This window comes from Macrotis lagotis, chromosome 5, assembly GCF_037893015.1.
Source record: "Macrotis lagotis isolate mMagLag1 chromosome 5, bilby.v1.9.chrom.fasta, whole genome shotgun sequence".
Taxonomy (NCBI): domain Eukaryota; kingdom Metazoa; phylum Chordata; class Mammalia; order Peramelemorphia; family Peramelidae; genus Macrotis; species Macrotis lagotis.
In genome coordinates this window covers 54,955,519-54,975,715 of record NC_133662.1, presented here as the reverse complement: position 1 = coordinate 54,975,715, position 20,197 = coordinate 54,955,519, and the positions used below count along the sequence as shown (strand labels likewise).

Genomic DNA, 20,197 nt, shown 5'->3' with positions numbered 1-20,197 from the left:
ATATTTCATATAATAAAAATAAATGAAAATTTGAATGGGGCAATTATTCAGTCTGACTATAACAGAGCTTTTTATCTTTTCCATAATTTTCTTTAGTTAGAATACTGTTGTAGAGCTTGTTATTAATCTGATCTAACCATGTTTTTTTTTTTTTGACAAAGGGTCACAGGCAACATATCTTTATTCTCTTAGAATTATGCATAGCCTTATTTTTTTCATACATTCTAGGTTCAATATTCCAGATTCTCATTTATGATAGAAAGAAACAATGTTCTAATGTAAGTAAGTTAACTATCTTTCAAAAATTCTAATTGAACATTTTCTCAAGTATTAAATAGGAACGTTAAGGTTCCTAGGGTAGTGTTAAATTGTTCTCCTTGGACATTTTGGATGAGTATGTATGAGGTATTTGTGAGATATCTTTGTGCTCACTTTAGGGTATAAACATGAGCAGTTAGGGAAACTGAACATGATATAAAAATGGATGTTTCACAATTAGTTGAAAGGAGACAATTATAATTATTGAAAAGAGAACTGCCAAAAAATGAGTAGAAAGAAGATAGAAATGATATCTATTCACTGATAGGATATGACTAAAATCAAATAAAACAGGAGGAAGAAATTAGTCCACTAAAACTGGAGTGATCTATTTTCAAATGCCCATAAAACCACAATATTTTCCCTCTCTGACAATGTTCTACAGCAGCAAATGCTGAAAGTGACTTTCTTTTTCCTTCACATTACACACATAATTGCATAATCTTAAGTAGAAAGAAACCAAATTGTATTTTGTCCATTTGTAAGAATGCAATGAGAATATAATTTCACAAAATTAAACTTTATTCTATAGTTTCAAGGCAAAATTTTTTCTGTTCTTAATTTTTCTTCTAATTTACAGTACCAATTTTTGAATGGTCAGAGCAATAGAGATATTGCCCATTTTTAAAAAAAAATTATATTTCCTATTTCTAAGAATAAATCTAGCAAGTAGAACTAGGAAAACAATATATACCATAAAAACAATAAAGTAAAGAGAAGCAACAACTAAAAGCAACTGAAAATGAATGTCATGAAATGACAAAAATAAACTTTTCAAAAGCTTGACTCCAATAAAAGAAATGAGATATAAAAAGATTTCTGTCACTAGTTTGCACAGATATGAATTATTTCTATAATGTTAGATTTCTGGTTTTTCTATCCTTTTTTGATTCTTTTTCTCTTTCTTTAAAAGTAACATGTTATAAGGGATAGATCTTGGAAGAGTATAGGAGAAGGATAGAGGGGAAACATAGGTGATGTAAAAACAGAAGATATTAATACATTTTGAAAATAAATGTACCCTTTCACACAGATTCCACTAACAGGCATTTTAAACCAAACTAGTCCTCTCTCTGTCCTTCAAATGATTCCAAGTATTTGAAAAACACTATAGCAACACTTTTTCTGCGTTAACAAAGAACAGGAAGAAAAGTAGATGTGTATGAATTGGGGGATGGCTAAACAGATGTATTAGTATCTGGAATACTACTTTTTTTTTTTAAAAGAAAGAATATGACGAATACAGAGAAACCTGGATTTATATAAACAGAAGCAAAGGAAGTAGATTCAGTACATACAGTGACTAAAAATAATGCAAAATTTAAAAATACTCAACTAGTACAAAACAGAAGTTTTGCTCAATGTTATGAAAAATAAGATTAGTCCAGAAGAAGAGATATATTAAGATACCTTTGTAGAGCTTAGGAGTTGTTGGGTAAGGAACATTATAAATGATGTTAGATATTTTTGATGCTCTGATAGTTTTTGCTTATTTTGTTTGTTCTTTCTCTTTTTTTTTGGTTAAAAATGAAATTGTTATTAGGGATGGATTTCTGGGAGGGGAAATTGGGTGACTATAGGCAAAATCTTAATAATATAAATCAAAAACCACATAAAATCTGTTTTAAACAAAGTATAGAGACTTTTACACTATCTACAATTCCCTCTTATAAATACTTTTGTATTTTATCCTTCCCATAAAGTATGGTGCAGTAACATCTAGAATTTTATTACTGTAGTTTGACTAATTTTGCACTTTCACATGCAAAGGCTACATTACAAATAAATATATCTAATCTCAGCTTCAGTCCAAATTTACCAAGTAACTTTTTGTTAGTCATGACCTGAAGATGTTATTTTTTAAAAAATTTATTTAAGGTGGTGGGTCACACAGCTAGCCAATTATTGTGTCTGAGGTCAAATTTCAACTCAGGCCATCATGACTCCAGGGCCAGTGCTCTATCCACTATGCCACCTAGCTGCCCTGTCAGATGTTATTTTTTAATTTTATCTATTCTATAAAATTTTAGAATAAAATCAAATAATTGTAGTAAAAGATGTTTTAAAAATAATTAACAATATTACATATTTGTAAACCAATGTCAATGGAAAATATTGAGGTGTAATAAAAAAATAGCAACAACCCACTAATTTGATTCTAGTCCTGAGTCTACAACTAGTCCTGATTCTATAACTAATGATCTGTGTGAAGTTGGATCAGTCATTTGTTCTATCAAAACATCAGGATCTCAGGCTATGAAATGAGGGTATTTGGCTAGGTTTTTCTAAAAAGGCCTTGTCAGTTTTAGAGTTTCATTTTCTAGATAAGGAAACTGAGTCCTCTGAAAGTCAGAAAGATCATCCAAAGTTATACATTATTGAGCATTTTTCTCCTTGGGGATAACCCTGCATTGCTAACCTAAGAGAAGATCCTTTTTCTATGCAAAAACCATCATTTCTCAATAGGTCAGAGTAAAATTCCAAGTATGTGATCTGGAATGAAGAAGTATATTTCATAAACCTATTTTTCCCTAAAAAAGGTCAAAGAACAATTTTAGATTTAGTCATTTATTTTCAGAATTTTCTCTGGAGCCATATATGAATCAAAATGTAATTTTTAAATAATTAAATGACAGCAAAATAGTGAATACAAAGTGTTCCCATTTGTTAGAGGAACCCATGCTACATCACATTGTGTCAGACATCTCAAAAGAAGTCATCGTAGTCATTCTATACTAAAACACAGTGACTTCAAAATGAAAACTTTCTATTCAAATGAAAATCTCTGGAATATATTTAAAGTAGAAACAAAGATCCTAGAAATTTGGTTGAAATTGGAGAATGACAATTTTCTCTGCCTACCAGACTCCTGAAATATCAGATGGATTGAAAAATAGAAAAGATAGATATAGATAATATATACATATATATGTGTGTATATTTTAGAAGCTTCAAGTTGCTTATTCAACATCAACTGCAAGATGAATGTGGGCAAGGCATTTTTTGCTGCTGATAGGAGCTGCTCCTAAACAGGCACTCTTTTATGGTCACATCTGATAAGACACTTCCTTGATACAAGGGGACTTGGTCAGAGCCTTGGGATTTCAAGGAATCATATCACCACCAGTGGAAAACCAAACCAAATGCACCTACTTTTCTTTTACAGTAATGGAAGATAGAAAAATATCCAATAATCATAGTGAATATTATCTTTGAATTAAATGGTTCATATCATCTTTGTGGAAAGTTTCTTTTATATTTATATTATTATATACCTAATTTCTATGCCACAATGTATATAAATTCATAATTTGGAAATTGTAAAATGTTGCATTCTTTTAATCTTGTCACATTCAGTCAAAGATGTCATTCATGATTTGGAGGCTATTAGGAGTTGTCTAGAATTATCGCACTGAAGCACAGGACTAGAAAATGGGATAACCTGGTTCTAGTCAATATTACTATTATGTTTGTGCCCCAGATATAAAATGGGGAAAAGGTAAGAATAATTAATCCCTAAGTTCCTTTCTTTTTTTAGAAAATGATTGACTTTATATTATAAGAAATGTACCTGCTCTTATTCTTCAATGTGGTAACTCCTCTAGCTGTTCCTTATATCTTATCAGATATCAAATATTTTTAGGACTCTGTGGTAAGACGCCCATATGAAAAATTCAGAGCTCTGAAGTCTGAGAGCTGAGGGAGTCCTGATGGCATTCTCTTCACCCTTTCCTTGCCTGTTTCCAAGCAGAGGTCCTTTATTGAGCCCTTGGGGGAGGAAATACAGTGGTGGTGGGGGGAATGGGGGAAGAGGAACCCTATATGACAATAAAATTGCTTGAGTCCTATCTCCCTTGGGGAAGTGGTGGGGGGGGGGATGAAACAGAAAGAGCCACCAGAAATTGCCCTTCCATATCCTATTTTGTTTTGAGGATACAGAAGTTAAAGACAAGTCCAATGTATTAAATGTGTCCCTTCTCCCACTACAGTCTCCTCAATTTCCCAGATCCCAGTTAGTCCCCTCCTCAAATTTTAGGAATGGAGTAGGGTAGGGTGGTGGTGGTGGTGATGGTGTATGGAGTAGTGACAGATGAGTTGTCATGTCCCAGTTAGATTAACCCAATCAGTGTTTCTCTTGGATTGTGAATCTCTGAAGAAGTAGAAATGCATGTGTGTGAATTCTTGGCCCTAGTCCAAGAGGGTATATATATATGATGACTGGAGCCAAATCCAAATCTCTCTGGGGGATGGGAAGTAGCTATGTCTTGTCGTATTTAGACTTACCTCCAGGAAATGAGGACTAGGACTCAATGTCATCCTCTGCACATCTGGGATCATATGAACCCTCTCTACTCTTCTTCTTCCTAATCTTTTTCAGTTGGACCAATGATGTAGGGGTCTAGAGGACTGCCCCCCACCTTTCCTTAACACCTGAGTCCTGGCATCACAGGATCTCCCTTCCTGCCAGCTCCTTTTTTTCCTCAGCAGATCAAAGGCCTTGCTCATCTCACTTCCCCTGGTCCAAGAATGGCAGTAGCATGGCCCTCCACACTGTTGAACCTACATTTCTCATTGAGGCCTGGTGGGTATCTCTGAATTAGATGCTCTACTCAGCATCATTGGTATCCACAAACATTGACAGCATGACAGGAAGAGATGGTATTAGTTGACCCATCTACAATGTGGTGATGAGTCAGAGCCCCTGGGTCACAGATGTTGAGAATAGACCCATGCATGGTCCTACTTGTAGGCTTTGGACTCAGGGTTGCTCGGGAAACACAACACAAGTGAGCATCAATTCTACCAATAAACCAGTTGTTATTTATAGCCAGAGATAGAGACCTTAGTGAGGTATATCTTGAAAAGGGTGAAGGGTAGTGGAACAGGCTCAGAAGGTCTCATATTCTACCTTACAGGTGACTTCTACCCCATCTGCTTAAGGGGTGAACATCAAGAGGAAGAAACTGGTGATGGTGAAGGAAGCAGGCCCTGGCCCTATTGCTCATCTCAGTGTGCACATCAGGCAGAGGAGAGAACCAAATGAGGTGCGCAGATGGACAGTCCCCTGTGGAGATATAATGGACCATAGGCATTGGGTACAAACTCAAGGTCATGTCCTGAGACTCAGCCAGCACTCTCAGCACATGTCTCCTTTGCTGTTCCCTCAGTATTAGGCAGTGAACTCATAGGCTTAGTTGGGCTCATCCTCTGCTCTCAGACCAGGTAATTACAGAGTGGCATCCAGTAGTTCTGCCTCAGTTTCCCTGTCATTACACAGTGACATGTGACATATCCTGATCAATGGGACCTAAATTTGGTAAGTTGGTATCAGGTGTGGATGGAAGATGGCCATGCTCTGGCTGCCTTTGTGCTTATCCCAGTGAAGCTACATGACTTGGAGCACTAGGATTTTAACTTCTCACTTAAAGCTAGCAGGGTTGCTTCATAGCACTTCCCAGAAGGCCTTGAACCTTGGCTGGAACTGTATTTGGACAATTTGGGCTCCAGTTTCCAGAAATAACAGCAACACTAGGAGAAGGATGATGGGCAGCCAGAGTGCTGGATCTGGACCAGAGAAGGCAGCATGTCTTTGTCCACAAATCTGTAGGTCTGGTTCACTGGGCGACTCCTCAATTCTGGGACCCACTCTTACTCTGCTCTAGAGCCTACACTCTTATTAGGGAAGTTCTGGCAGTTGACATCTAGCTGTTTTGCTAATAGGATACTGTTGAAGATTTCTACATCTTAAACCAACTTCTGCAATGTGTAGTTAATGTGCAATGTCAGTCTACGATAACCCAGTTTCAGCATTGGTTCCCCCCCCTTTTATTTGGAAAGCACAGAAATTGTAACCATAACATTCATGATCCAGGGTGGTCTAATTTTCTGTAACTTATTAATTGAAAGCCCCTCTTATTTTCAAGGATTTGCAATGGATCAAATATTAGTTAGGAACAATATTAATTGCAGAAAAAAACATAGGCAATATTTGCAATTTAATCTTTTGCAAATCAAACTTCTCATAAACCAAAGACTCTAACTTTCTTCATTGGAGACAAGTTGCAAGGTCATTAAAAAGTTATTTTTGTTTTAAGGTATCAGAAAGTAAATTATCTGAAAAAATGTTCTATTAGATTGAAAAAAAATATGCTTAGATGTGATCTTTCAAAAACATTAAAAAAACAATCTCTATTTTCATTAGTTGGCAAAAAACTGTCATGAGAAAAATTCCTGTGGGAAAGTTTCAAGCCTCTTAAAATTGAGGCTTATAATAGAAAAACCTTCTCTGTCATAATTAATATAGCATCACTAATATAAGACTCAAGCTATGTTCCCTCCTTCATATCTCATTTCTGACTGCTGTAGACCCATTAATATTATGCATATTACATATATAGCAGGACATATTTTGTATTATTCTTCAGGCAATGCTATGGAATCTCAGGGTATTTGGCACATATTACTTAGTGACAAGAAAAATATATCCTATTCACTTGTTTAGTGACAAGAAGAGTGTGTCCTATAATACAGTTGAACAGATACAAGAGCTAAAATTTTACATACTTTCATTATTCAGTCATGAAACTATATTTATTTTTCCCTATAGATGGACATGTAACAAAATTCTGCATTAATGCTCCAAATTCCATCTTACCCTATAGGTCACTCAATTTTCTGGTTTCTTTATAAACTCTGCTTAAAATAAAGAGTATTTGAATAACATTCATTTTTCTAGTTAGTTTACTAATTAAGTTAAAAAAATTTACCAAATGGTAGCTATAATAGACTCAAGTTACATGAATGTGTAGAGTCTATTGAAGATTTCTGAGTTCTCAAATTAAAAAATTAGAATCTACATGACATCCCAGTATATAAACAGTTAATTTTGAAAGCTCAACTATTTAGGTGGAGAAAACCACATGAAGTTAGAAACTCTCTAATTAAACTATATAGCTGAGCAAATTGGTATGAATGAAGTTGATTAGTATATGACTTTTGCTTTGCTAATAGCTTCTAGGGCTATAGTTTTCTCAACGTATAGGGACTAGATTTGATTTCATTGCTATGAGGAGATGCAGATGAGGATCGTTCTCAACCAATGCAAACATGTTCCTAGAGTACCAAATTAAGTGAGGTGCTGAGTATCACAAAGACAGCATGTGTAAGACAAAAATTTATGAAAGAAAGAAAATTATCTAGCTTTTAATTTCTGAAAAACACAATGAAACCTGAGTTTACTAAAAATAAATTCAGTCTTGAGAAAATCTGTAACCCTATTATTGAGCAAAGGTTTTGCACAAGCTGAAATAATACTTTTATAATAATGAAGCCACTTTTATGCCCCTCAGTGCATACTAGTAATTCATGGATGAAAATTAAATGAGAATGAAAATGTGCCAGAAATGTGATTTCCATGAATGAGAACTCCCATCAAAGAAGATCATAAGTTGTCTATTATTTATTAGATAAGTCCTTGGAGGTGTTGTGTAGGATTTGAACTTATGTCTTCTAAATTCACTGTCTCCAAAGTAGGAACAGTACTTTGTTGTTAACAGTGGATTCCCATAGATCACATATCTGTGAAAAGAACTTTAAGAAATACAAACTTGTGAACTGTCTACTGCAAATATTATTCAAAATTCTCACATAGAGTCATTCCCATCTGATTCTAATGTTCTCTATTTTATTACACTGGGAGAGCCCAAACATCTGCCCACAACAAATTTCGGTGTATTCTCATTAAGACAACAACAATAACAAAAACAACAACAAAATTTAAAGAGAAGAAACTGGAGAAAGAAAGTATCTTTATAAAAACAAGTCATTGAATTTTCTTTTTTTTTTTTTAGGTCGTGGCTTCAAAATTATTCTAATCTATATTATATTCTGTTTATTAGCTTTTGTTAATGCTTTATTCTATTGTGTCCTCCCATAGTTACTTCTAAATGTATCCCTTCCTTCTTAAATAATGCTTAATGCTCTTATGCAATGTTAGATGAAAGCATTTCTCAAACTACTTTGTCCATGGACCATGTGACTGAAATATATTGACAAAACTAATGAATATTTTTCTAGCAAAATGTGGTAGAATGAGGAATTGGGAAAATTTTGAAGGAAATCAGAAGAAATTAAACCTATTTTTCATTTTAGAAAAATGTTCCCACCTAAGTACTTCTTGTTATATACAACATTTCATATTTAATATTTTAGAGAAAAATATCAACATTTTCTCACAGAATATCAGTTTGCATTGTATAAAATATTTAGATTTCATGAAATACTCTTTTTGAAAATGCTATTCCATAACTCCTAACCAAACAGTACAGTGGAAAAAGACACTGGATCCATATCCATAAGATCTGTATTCAAATTCCACTCCTGATACTTTTTACCTGTTGATCTTGGACAAGTCATTTACATTCCCTGTGCCTCCATTTTCAAATCTGTAAAATGAGAGGCTATATTGGAATGCTTGGAAGTCCTTTCCAGTTCTATTTCTATTATCTTATGAATTATCAAAAGCATCAAAAGACATAATTGTCTAAGGCTATAAATTGTTGCATGGATCAACAGTTTCCTTAGCAATGGACTCCCCATACTAATAGAATCATAAATTCAACCCCAGTTCTATACTAGTCTAAAAGGGATATAGAAAGCAAAACTACTATAGATTATATAAAGTAATGGTGTCATTCAGAAGAATATATTAAATTAAAACTTTACTTACAGACCCTTAGAATAGAAGTAGCATGAAATAATGATTATTTAGAATGCTGGTTTTGAAGTAAGAAAGGCTCAACACATATGGGCTATGTGACCATGACCAAGTCACTTAATCTGACAGTGACCCAGGAAACTCTCTAAAATGATTAAATTAGAAATGAATTGCCAAGTTACACTAGTGAAGGTTGTCTCCAAACTAGGAGCTCTTTTACAATTATTAAAAAGAAATTCACTGGTCCAGACTTTCCTTCATCTCAAAAAACATGCCAAAGGAAAAAATATAGCATATCTGATGGATTTTATTCATCCAACTATAAGCACTTAGGGATTTCTTGGCATAAAAGTAGTTATATCAAAATAAAAATAGCTTCTTTACTTTGTAAAGGTAAGAAGATTCTGATGACCTCCTTCTATGATCAGGAGTGAAACTGTGTGAATGTTTTCTGTAATATTCCCACAAAGACACTGAATTTAAGGAGGAAAACTATTCAGACCTACCACAGAGATACTAAATTCTTTGGGGGATTTATAATCAATCCCTGCATGAATGGACAACTTTGGGCTGAATTCCAGATCATTTTTTAATTCTGAACAAATAAAAAGTCTGCTTCCAAAGTTTCAGTGTCTAGCTAAGGAAAGCTATATCTACACTTTTCTCAGCCCATCGGGTTAAAATCTGACTTTCAAATACATGTTGAGATAGCCTTACAAAAAAAGAAATGCTCTTTCTTTGACTTTTGAACTTTTTGCCTGCAGGGCTAAAGAGAAAGGTAGATTCTGGGTTTTAACTATTTTTGACAGCACACATGGGAAAACATGATAACAAAAACTGGGAATAGGAGTCTGAGCATTTCAGGCATGTGTCTCAGTCAAGTAAAAGGACATATTAGACTTCAGAATGTGACATATTGCAACGCAAAGGACAATGTATGACATGCAGTTTCCTTGCAGTTAGAACCAGGCCACCTAGAACAAAATGCTGCAATCCTGCTGCATAATCTTGCAATATACACTTTCTGTATTACTGAACTATAGATAATTTATGACTGCAACATTTAGGGATCAGGGAAGGGAAGGGAATAGTCACTAGGTTGGTTTTTGCCAATTTCCTATCCTGTTGTTGTTTGAACCTGTCACTACACAAAGGTTCCTTTTTCCTTGGTATAATTGTAATTACTGTTATTATGTAGATGGTTAATGTTTCTTTATAGACAAATTACTATGATGCCTGTCCTCGGAACCATAAGAACATCTATTCTGAAGTCTGGATTCAGTACCAGTATAAAGATTAAGCATGTTTGGCAGAGGCACATGGTTGATTATGATGATAATATCCAGATCTTCAAAGGGCATTGGATTTGGTGACAAAGGACGAGGGTTTAAATCTCATTTGTTATACATTCTATCTCTGTGCCCTTGATGCATGCCACTTTACCTCTAGGGAATTTTCAATTCTAACTGTAAAATAAGGGGGTTGGATTCAATAACCTCTCTATAATGTGACATGTCATAATCTGATCTCATGGTCAGGAAGACCGGGTTAAAGTTCTATATCTGACATTGGCTCTCTGTGTGATCCTGGGCAAGAAAGTCATTTAACCTCTCTGTGCTCCCAAATAACTGTCAAAGCTTATATGTCATAGATTGGGTGCAGATCTACAATAGTAGAGAGAGTAACTTATAACAATGAAACCTCAAGAAGGTCTAGTCTCTCCACACTCCTTAAAAAAAATCTTATATAATAGTTGCTTGGGAGAGAGGGTGGTACAAAGCCAATATTAATTTTAAAATCAAGTCTAGAGAGATATGTTCAGTCTTCAAATAGAAATGTAGCTTCTGAAGGTCAAGATTCAATAACTTTATTGAACTCTGAACAAAGGATAAAGGAATATACATCATATTGCTTTGAGAAGTGGATGAAGCACTATCTTTTCAGTTTTTTAAATTGCTGTGTGTCCTTGGGTAAATTGCAAAATTTGGGGGGGCCTCTTTTCCTTTATATGCAATACAAGATGATGGACTATATGATATCTATGTTTTACAACTTGTAAACAGTTTAATCTCTATCAAATCATATCAACTTTCCAGGAACCATTTTCTTCATTAATACAATAAAAGAGTTAGACTAGACCATCTCTCTAAATTCCCTTCTAGCTCCAGCAATTTATGTATCCCTTCTACTTCAGGGGTGGTTTTTTTACATGGAGTTTTAATGTTTTTACATGGAATTTTAATGTTTTTACATGGTGTTTTAATGTTTTGAAGCATTTTACAAATATTACTTCATTTGATTCTCACAAAAACTCTGAGACAAATGCTATTATTGTTCTGATTTTATAGATGAGGAAACTGAAGCAGGGAGTTATTTAATGACTTGCCCAGGAATAATTGTCTGAGGTCAGATTTGAATTTGGGTCTTCCTGATTTCTAGTCTGGGGCTCTAAACCACTTCACTGCCTTGCTGCCAGTAAACTATAAGGCAATATGTGGTAATCTAGGTAATATTGAGATATTGATGATAATGATATCAAGGATGTAAAAGCACTTTGTTAAAAGCAGAGTAGTATACATAAAGGAGGTATAGCTCAATATTCTCCACATTTTTATTTGTCAACAAGTATAAAAGCATTGGGGATACAAAAAAAGACAAAAGACAGTCCTTGCTCTTAAGAAACTTATAATTGTAGAAAGACCTGAATAAATTTTTCTATCAAAATCATTACTTCTAAATAGATATTTGAATACATTATCCTTTTTTGGAAAACCTGGTGAATAGTACAAAGGCAAGTACTTCAAAATAAATAACTATATTAAACTCTACTTTTACTTGTTTCACCAAAACTTTTGTTTGGAAGTTGTGCCATATTGAATGGAAGGAAAAGGAAGGAGGGAGGGAAAGCAAGGGAGGAAAGAAGATAGAGAAGAATGGGGAGGGGTGGAAGCAGCCAGACAAAGACCAAGAAATTGCATTTATGAAGACATTTTCTGGATTTGGAAATCAAAACCCTATTAAAAATTTGGATATGGGATGATTACTGAGAAATACCACCTAGTAATTTGTGGAATGGCATCTCCTAGCCAATGACTTGCATGACTCTGAGTCATTAGATACCTTAGTGACTGATTTACCAAATCAGAAAGGAATTAGAAAGTCTTGGTCTGTTATAGAGGCAGACTACATGGCACAAAAATCATGTATTACACAATAAGGAGACAGGGCTCTGTGTCTTTGGGTAAGCCATTTAACTTTTTGAATGTCAGTTTACTTATGAATAAATTGGGGATATACATATTAATAGTATTTACTGCACATTATTTTTATGAGAGAAAGAGGAGAAAATGCAGGGGAAACAACAAATTTTAAATCATAAAATATCATATACATGTAAGCTTTAAAATTTTTATAAGCTATTATAAAACCTAAGATACAGTGGATGATTTCGCTTATACATTGTTTTATATTACCTACAGCACTGTTCCCCTCCATCAGAATGGATAATCAGAATTAAATGAAATATAGAAAAATCCTTAGGGCTGCTTGGAAAAAATTATTTTCCTCCTTCATGTGAAGACAAACCAGTTTGCCTACAGAAGAAATGGAATGGATTTATAATAGCAAAATTGTAGAAAGGTTTCCACTATAACTTTCACAATTAAACAACCCTTTTTACAGTATCCTGCACACACAGCAGATACTCACATTTTGAGTGGACACATCAGATTTGAGATGTTCACAACTGGATAGCAAACCTAACCATTTAGCAAAATAAATTTAGACTCACCAACTAAGTACAACAATCTAGTCAGCATGATTTCTCTAACCCATAAAAAAAATTTAAAAAAAAAACCCCATGTATTTATAGACAACTATAAAAGCAACCAGAAAAGAAACTAGAAAAAAGTTGGATATTATAGAAATTTGAAAGATGGAGCAATGTCATGGAATGAGTATAATACAGAGAATTAGAGAACCTAGATTTGAGTCCTGACTCAAATGATAAACACTTCTGTTATATTGAGCAATTCATGTCACTTCCCTGGACCTTTAGAAAAAGGTTTCAAAACATTATTTAAAATGATTAGATTAATCTAGATGATCTCTAAACCACTTTTAAATCTATCATCCCACGAAGAATTCCATGGAACATTTAGGTCGTAATGTCTAGGCATTCATACTTCTTTGAGAGAATTTCTGTCTCCGGGAGTCAATATGTAAAAGAGGTTGGAAGAGATGCACAGCAAGAACTCATTGCTATGACATGAGTACACTATGCTGATGAAGTCGAAAAAGCCTTTAGCATTTTTAGTTCATGTATTCTTTTCTGCCTTATTACTAAGGCATTTGTTTTTCAATCTGGAAGGCTGCTCTTTGAATCCAGACTAACTTTTCCCTCCAAATCATGTCTTTTTCCATAGGCTCCTTTCCTGATTCTATTAAGAGATAATGGTGATATGTAGACTTAAGAGACTAATGACACTATTTCCCACACTCCCGGAACTAATAAGCTCAATTGCCAAAGCTTTTCTTTTAACAAAGAGAGGAATAGAACACCCGAGCAGCCTCAGATCCTTACTATTTTGTTAGAGAAATTTGTCTTTATAAAATTCCAAGTTTCTTTTTTTAAAATGATTCAGATTCTTAAATTTCTACTGGATTAGATGTTTCATATTCACCAGGCAATAAACTTACTCCTCTGTACAAAATATTACAGATTGCTTTAACTCCTACTCAAATAATTCATTAGACTGATAAGTAGCTAAAACATCATTTGATCATTTTGCATTGAAAAAAATTGCTAACTTATGTCTTAGCTCTGAAGTGCAGGAAAATATCCTTTTCTTCTCTACACCCGCTTAACAACTTTTGAACTAAAATAAGGTCTCCTACCTCCCACCCCTTAGCCTTGCTACAAGGAAATGCTATCTCAAGTCTGGAAATCAGTCATAAGCTTGTTAGCATAATCCCAAAACAGTAACATTTCTTATATGGAAAACTGACTTGTGGATGAAAGTTACATACTAAGGCCCTTTTAATACAAGATTAACCAGTTGTCTATTTATAATATACTTTTGGGTTTTTTTGCAGCAAATGAATAGTTTAATCTTGGATTCGCCCAAATAAAGGTAATGGAATGATGATCAAGTAGTGTGTCCTCAGCAATTTTCACATGCCTATGGATGAATTAAGGTAGTATATTTCAGCTTCTGAAGAAAAATAATATTCTCCTCTACCTCCTTTCAACAAGAAGTTTTTAGGAAAAAAGCACACAAGTACCAATATTTTAGTTAAATTTTGACTTTGAAAGTGGACAATTTGCTTTCCTTCTAAAATTGGACCATTTTTAGAAAGTACAATGGTTCTCACAGAATAAACATTCAAAATGATAAGGACTGAAATACTAGAGAAGGGAAAAGAAATCATTGAACTTCTCATAACTACACAGAAGTGTCTTTTGTATGTACAGTCTAGTCTGTATGAAATGGCTGTGAAGACAATTCATGTTTTTCACTAATTTAGTGTGACTAATTAGCAGGCAAACTAGGAAAATGTAGAATACAAAACACACTTCACAGTCAAATCAACAATAACAAGAAACAGTTTTGATGCTTTTTTCTTATGTTTTATTATTCCATGAAGGGACACTGCAACCTTGTAAAAAATTGATTTTACAAGACAATTTTCCTGGTTATGTACTGTGTTAGTAAGGCTAGAAATCAATGGCATTCTAAAAATGAATTAATAGATGGTCCAAATAACAAGTGACAACTTGTTTTTATGTCAGAGTTAAAGTAAGCTTTCTAAACTGAAAAACAAGATAGGTCCTTGATTCTACCTCTTTGTCTTTGACAAACTCCTTAAGTGATCTCCAAATCCTTTTGAGATAACCCTTGAAAATGATATGAGCTACATACCATTCTCAGTCCTGAGATTCATCCCTGTATATATGAATTGTATTTATAAGTTAAGGATGCTAAATATGGTTGAAGGTTTCAAGAAGACAAAGTTTTATAAAACATCATGAAATGAAAGGGTTTTTTGTTGGTGTTCTAGAGTTAGCAGAATCTTAGAAACACAGGATTATACAAAAATGACTATTGAAGTGATCTTTTCCAATATCTTAATTTTATATGTTTAAAGTAGTACCATTAGTATCAAGATTCAAAGTCTAATTCACCTGTCAGCATCTTTTCCAGTAGATGTAACTATCACAGACTAAGAATCATAGAGTTGAAAGGGTCATAGACATGAATCAAACTAACATGTCTTTTGTGTTTGAATTGAGCCTAGACTTGTTATTGAATTGTTTTGATATCGTTCTTTAAACATTTTAGTCATGTCTGGCTTCAGGACCCCATCTTGTCTTTTCTTGGCAGATATTGAAATGGTTCACCATTTCCAGTACCTTTTACAGATGAGGAAACCTGTGGCAGAGGGCTCAGAGACTTATGAAGTGTCACACACAACTAATAAGAGACCTAGTGGGCTTAGGTATTTGAACTCAGGTATTCTTGACTCCAGGTCAGTCACCCTATCCATTGTACTACCTAGCTGCTCCCATAAAATTTTATTGTTATTCAATTGTTTCAGCAGTGTCTGACTTTTTAATATCTGAATAGAAACACTGAGGAAGGGTGAACCAGACCAGGTTGGAAAGTGGGCAAGGTTAAAACTCCCACGAAAATTGTTATTGGTTTCAGGTCATTGAGTAATTCCTGAATGGTCAGCTTTGAGTGAGTTATAGAGAGACTATTTCAAACAAAAAAAAAAAACTCAATATAAGAAATATGACAAATTTTGGCTATGGCTGCAAATGACTGTAAGACAGCAAAATCCTTAATTGATTCACAAGATTTTATCAAATTGTAAGTCAGTTTTTATTGACAAAGTATTCGAGTGACTCTACAAAGAGAAGAGGGAGTTAAAATGCACTCCAAAATTGAAATGTTCAAATTTGAAAAGCATATGGGTTTTTGCACAGTACCAGTAAATCATTTGTGTAAATTCTTCCTTTATGTTTCTATGTTGGCCAGCATTTATAACTATTGAACATCCATATGAAGAAATTATTTTTCAACAAATCTAAATTATCCCAAAGGAAGGTTTCTAATAGGATGTCAAAATACTTTAACAACTTTTTGCTCATTATTTAAAGAATACTCACTATTTATAAAATTGTGAATTCTATGAGGTAAAAGGGTCAGATCTTACTAATCTATCTTTCCTAAAGTTTAGCATACTTTAGGTACTATACTTACTTATCAAACTACTTTTCAATGAATGGATAGGTGGATAAATGAAATATAATTTATACTATTTCAGTTAACATACTAGAAAATAATATCAGTTTCTAAATATGAATAATATCCTCTGTTGGTTGGTTGACATTTATATTCTCAGTTTTGTGATGTTTATTTGGGATCAGTCATACATATTTTCTCTCAGACATTTACTACTACAATCTCCAACTCCACACTAACTACTTTAAAACTGTAATCTATCAGCAAGCATTTGTTAAACATTTATTATATGTGAGGCGTTATGACAGGTACTGCAGATATAAGACCAAAGTGAGACAGTACCTGACCTCAAGAATCTTACGTTTTACTATTCACAAAATAACTTGATATTGGAACTGACAAGGAAACTTTAATATCTAATTCAAACCCTTCATAATATAGACTGAGAGCAAAAGAGTTGAAAAGCCTTACCTACAGTCACCAAGTCAGTCAGCAGCATGCATAATAGTGAAACTGTGGTGTCCTTATTCCCTTGCTAGTGTTCCTTCCAAATGCTGTTAAATTCTACCTGACTTTCCCATACAATTAAAAAAAATATCATGGGAAGTTGATTCCTCTCTGATGAAATAGTTTTAATACCTCTCAACTCCAATCTCATAAGTATAGCTTTTCTAATGACACAGAACTTACTATATACAAAGAATGCTTCCTTTATGTCCTCTGTCGATGGGCTACACCCCAAATTCCTTAGAAAGTTCAAAAATCATAACACTCCTAACATGCTAAATGCTAAAGATGCTTCTGTGGCTGCTGCTATTCTGATGTTCCTTATACTTTCTAGGATATAGCAAGATATGATTTAGAATTGTTTCCAAAACTTTCTTGGAAAACACTCATGATTTTGCAAATGGTTTTTTGTCATGTGTGCCACTTTAAGGCTTAGTATTCTGTCTTTCAGTTCTTATGATCAATATGTTCCTACATTATGATTATTATCTGTCATGGTGCAATTTTCAGATAATGTTTACAGTTACAGATTCACACCCACAGCTGTGAAGACTAATTTATTGTACGTGCATTATTGCTAAAGGTCATGTAACTCCAGAGTCCTATTAAAACATTTGATTATATCCTGCACTGTTCTGAGAGAGAGAGAGAGAGACAGAGAGAGACAGAGAGAGAGAGAGAGAGACAGAGAGAGAGAGAGACAGAGAGACAGAGAGAGAGAGAGAGAGACAGAGAGACAGAGAGACAGAGAGACAGACACACTATATTTTGGTTCCACAGATCTCTGTGGAATTTATCACTTTAATCCTGAAAAAGTGAAGAAAGTAGATACTTGTTTCTTGCCACCAATTAACTATCTGATTTCTCATGTTCTGTATGCTTGTGCTTAACTTTTCTAAGTGTGGTAAGAATACAAAAGAAGCAAATAAGAAGTTGCCATAAAATTATTATTATTATTATTATTATTATTATTATTATTATCATATAAAAAACAAAACTCAGTACCTAATCATGCAGCTTTCCATCATCTATGTAACATTTCTGGTTGGATTTGTAGTATATATATATATAATTACCTGAGAGAAAATTAGGGAGAGCTTTGTTTCCCCACACAAATAGGGTAAGTGGATAGAAGAAAAAGTATATTTAGTATTCTGGGGAGAAATTAGAAATAAGTGATGCTACAGTGAGATATAAAAAAGTCAAGTGTGATCCATTATAGGATTTGGACTATGTTAACAGAGACCACAATATGATATCTAGCTTCCTCAATAATTTGATCATTATAATCTTCAATTAGTTCTTAATATTGCTTAGCAAATTGGGATCATCAAACCCAGGGCTCTATGGCATAGCCAATCTACCAACAATGGAATGATTCTTGTCGAATATATGTAGAGTGTATTTAAGAAGACTAGGACTTCTGATGTGAAAGCTATTTTCCACCTTTGATGTCCACTGAGCTACCTACTTCTCACCTGTGTTTCAAATAAACTATAGCATGCCCAGCAGCCATACCCTAGTATACTATTTTGGCAGATAGGCTAAACCAGGTTGAGGGTAACTAAGGGTCTCAAACCCACTGGTCACCTGGGCAATGACTATTCCAAATATGTGAAGTCTTCCACTAGTAGAATGAGAGGATGAGAACAGTTTGTTCCAACAGCTATGAAGGCAGCTGAAAAGCAGGGTTTGTGGAGTACTTAAAGCTTGATTCATCACTGAAGAAGCCAAGGTTATCCACTGCATCTAGAGTCATGATCAGTTGTCTAGATTCTGTCTTGCCACTGAACAAGGATGCCTTTGGAAGCGAACTTTGCTTAAGTCCAATTTATGCATGAATCAAAACACATCACTCATACCACTTTATTATTCCTAATCTCAAAGTCATGTGGTAACATGCAAATGATGACCCAGCAGGTGCAAATATACTGGGAGCTGAAGTCACAACCCTGCTTATGGGTGGCCCAGGTCATAGGCTTGTTTCCTCACTGGAAGCATTAGTGGGAAACAGCAGCGACTTGGGTCTTAATGCAGTCCTTTTAAGGATCCCATTGTTCACTTCTTGGTGTGAGGAAGGGGCTAAAAAAGATGCCCTAAAAGTTGTCTGCTTATGCAACACTGGCCTGATTACTGTGGCAGGCAGGTATCCAAACCTGTGGTCAAAACACAAAAAAATTTACAAAACCTTGTTCAAGAAAGATTCCACTCACCATCAGTGCATAGAATGTGTGCACTCTCATAGACAATACAAGATCCAACAGGCCGGAAAGACAAACAGATCTTGTTGCAAGTATCATATCCAAATAGTAGCCCCAAGTGAAATAAGGCTGGCAAATGAAGGCTAGAATTCTGAAGTTGAAGTTGGATGCATGATTTTATGAAGTGGCTGCAGTGAAGGGGAATTCTGTGAAAACTGGGGTAGGTTTTGCAATCAAAAACTAATCTAGTCAACAAGCTTGAATGCCTACCAAAAGCTGTGAATGGCAGGCTCATGACAATGAGATTGACACTTGAAGGAAAATGCCATACTATCATCAGTGCCTGTGCTCCCACTATGACAAATTCTGATTAAGGTCAAAGAAAAATTTTATGAAGAACTGGAAACGCTCATCATCAATGTAACACAAAAGGATTGGCTTATAATTCTGAGTGACTTTAATGCTAGAGTAGGCTCAGACTACCAGGCATGACAGGGAGTCTTTCAGAGGAATGGAATTGGAAACAGCAATAGCAATGGTCACCTACTACTGAAGACTTGCACATCTCATGACCTTCTCATCACAAACACTGTCTTCTGTTTAACTAAAGACAATAAAACTTCTAGGATGAACCCTAGCAGTAAACATTGGCATCTAATAGATCATATGATTTTAAGTACAAGAGATATGAGAATGATGAAGGTAAGTGTGGTGCAGAGTGCTGAACGGATCACAGACTCTTCTCTCCAAGCTAAATATTCACATTCAAGGCAAAATGACTACCAGAAGAATTAATGTCAAGAGATTAGAGTGTCTCTCTGTGTACAATTTGCTGCTAACTTGGGAAAGTTGAGCCATCACACAGTTAACAACAGTTCAGTGATTTGGTATACAGCACTACATTCGCTCATCTTGATCAGAACACTCAGAAATATCAATACTGGTTTGATGAAAATGATAGGGAAATACAGAAGCTGCAAAATGAAAAATGAGAACTCCACAGGGTTTTACCAGAAGGATAGCTCATCTATTTCTAACAAGGTACCATTTAATTCCATCAAAAGTAAAGCACAAGTGAAGTTTAGAGATTCATGATTCTTGGCTCAATAAGAAGGCAGATGAAATTCAATTTTATGAAGATTGTAATAATCCAAAGTGCTTTTATGATAACTTGAAGGCTATTTATGGACCATAGACATGTGATGCAT

General features: G+C 34.5%; 1 protein-coding gene and 1 long non-coding RNA gene across 5 annotated transcripts in view; one reads left to right on the top strand and one right to left on the bottom strand.

Annotated features, from left to right (window-relative positions):
- The window catches only part of ADGRB3 (adhesion G protein-coupled receptor B3), a 909,716-nt gene that overhangs the window by 196,879 nt on the left and 692,640 nt on the right, over window positions 1–20,197 (bottom strand). The window lies entirely within an intron of this gene.
- LOC141523802 (uncharacterized) overlaps window positions 1–20,197 on the top strand; it is a 120,310-nt gene that overhangs the window by 98,330 nt on the left and 1,783 nt on the right. The window contains exon 6 of one of the 2 annotated variants that reach the window (XR_012478602.1): window positions 5,235–5,363. This is a non-coding gene — a long non-coding RNA (uncharacterized LOC141523802). Of the gene's footprint in view, window positions 1–5,234; window positions 11,930–20,197 lie in introns of those variants that run through there. The other variant, XR_012478601.1, reaches the window with a different exon arrangement.